This window comes from Polistes canadensis, unplaced genomic scaffold (genome assembly GCF_001313835.1).
Source record: "Polistes canadensis isolate GaletaPanama2010 unplaced genomic scaffold, ASM131383v1 scaffold_241, whole genome shotgun sequence".
Classification (NCBI taxonomy): Eukaryota; Metazoa; Arthropoda; class Insecta; order Hymenoptera; family Vespidae; genus Polistes; species Polistes canadensis.
The window spans coordinates 3,352-5,776 of NW_014569788.1; the positions used below are offsets into that span (position 1 = coordinate 3,352).

Consider the following 2,425-nt stretch of genomic DNA (forward strand, 5'->3'; position numbering starts at 1 on the left):
TATATATTTTTTATTTATTTATTTATTCATTCATTTATTTATTTATACAGAGGTATCTCTATAAATATTTTTCCGTACTTTTCGATTAATTTTTAATTTTATATATGCGCGCGCATGTATTTATTAGTAGGAGAATCATATATATGAACAAAATCGAATATATATTTATTTTAAAATAATCTAAATATAATAACTAACATAAGTATACATTTTATCGATAATTGGCATTTGAGTTTGAAATATCGACGCTCCTTTGTGTGGTTATTCGTCAAGGTTTTTAAGTAATGATATAGTTAAAAAAATAAAAAGAAAAAAAAAAACATTAAAAACGATTGCATTCGGTTTCCTGCAATTTCTTCGCGGCTGTGATCAAGCCAATGAACGCCCTTTTCGTCACGTGGAGTATTTTATTCTCACGTTGTTTGGTCTCACGCGATTCAATACGATCTCGATTAATAGTATCCTCCCTATTTCTTCTCTTTTTATCTCTTTTTAGATATACAACACATACACTCTTCCTTTTCTATTTTCATTCACCTGTCTTCTTTCTTGTTGTATTACTAACACGACTCCTCTTCGTTCTTATTCGGAAAATATAGTTTGATTTTTGTATCTTGAGTCTTAAAGAAAATTGTAGTTGTATTATGCAATTAGGTATAATATAAATATCAGAATAAAAAAAAGAACAAATCATTCCCAAAGATAATACTTTTATTTATTTTTAATTAATAAACGACAAATATCTGTTAAAATAATCATAAAGTATTTATTAATCGGGGTACGAATTTTGTTTGATATAAACCGAATACTTTTTCATTTACATCTATTTCAAACTTTTTTTTTCCATTTGTTTCTTATCCATTCTTATCGATTTTTTAATAATTACATTGGTCATCGTACTCGGTTGCAATCGGAAGTTTTGAAAAACGAGTTTCCTTTGGTTTATAATTTACTTACCTTTATTCGTGATTTTTTTCACAATTATAACAATGGAAGTTTCTTGTGTTTCTCATCTGGTTTTGTATAATCACACGTTGTGTGGTATAGTTTATATTCTCTTGTTGGATGTATCTTTTGTACAAATTTACTCGGCGTAGCGAAGTTTGTAATCGATCGTTGACACGTCCTAGATTTAAAAGAGAGAATGAGAAAGAGAGAGAATGAGAGAGAGAGAGAGAGAAAGAGAGGGAGTTAGAGAGAAAAATCAGAGTACTTTTATTTTCTTAAATTCGAACGATCGATTGTTCTTTGAGTTCCTTTTATTGCAATAAGACATTGATATTTGTTGCAGAAGCGATATTTAACCTATGAAACGTGAACGCTTAGTGTCGGTCAACAAACTGAACAAATACTTGTCGCGTTGGATCGTACCGGTTATGCATGTTATTCTTTTCTTTTTTTTTATTATTCATGCAGTTCTTATTACTAACGATTAAAGTCATTCATATTTATGCATATATGTGCCACTAAATGTATTCATTATTTATTCATTATTCGAAATTAATATTGATACGACCTATGTATCGATAATATATCGATTTTATAACCATTTAATAATATTTATTTCCTTGCAGTTTTACGGTCGAATTTTTTTTTCTTAAAATAGTATCAGTAATTAAAAAAGAGTATTTTTTTAAAGATTGAAATAATAAAAAAGCACACGTCGGCGGGAGGTGTGTTGAATGAAAGAGATGATCATAAATTATTTTATTTCAGTCTAGAAAAATTGTTACAAATATCAGAACGTATAAAAAGGAATAATTTTTAACTTAAATAGCACATTTATTCGTGAACGGGGGATTAAATCATTTTCCCTCTCCCTCTATATAATTATTCCACTTTCATTTATTTTTATGCATTAAGAAAAAAAAAAAGAAAAAAAAAAGAAAAAAAAAGAATAACGGAAGAGAGGGAGAGAGAAGAAATGTCGTAAAATTTTGGGAACAGGTTTCTATTTGAAAGGGGAAGAAAAAAAAAAGTAGGAATAAATGGGGGATCAGTTAGTTGATCTCAGCTGGTATATTCTCATCATGATTCGCGTAGGAGGTTGTTCAATAACAGTGCGACGTAACGCGAAATCCTTCCCCTCATAGATCACGAACCGTCTACTCTCTTCCGGTATATATCGTACGCCCTTCCTCTCGCGTGACATTATTGATGACGTCTCTTTCTCTCTTTCATTATACCTTTTGTTTCTTTTTTCTCTATCGAACAAAAATTGTCTTATTCATTTTATTTCCCCGTTAGTGGAAAATTTTCAATCATCTCGTTTTCCTGTTTAATCATTATTCTAGGATAAAGATTCCTATCTTTTCTATTTTTCATTAATTTCCATTCGATATGAATATTATTAATATTTTAATTGTATTTTGTGTGTACAAATATATATATAATATTTTTTATAATTGTCATTTACTTCTATCAC

General features: G+C 28.8%; 1 protein-coding gene across 4 annotated transcripts in view; it reads left to right on the forward strand.

The window, feature by feature from the left end:
• Positions 1–2,425, forward strand: part of LOC106790480 (long-chain-fatty-acid--CoA ligase 4) — a 14,166-nt gene that overhangs the window by 2,291 nt on the left and 9,450 nt on the right. The window lies entirely within an intron of this gene.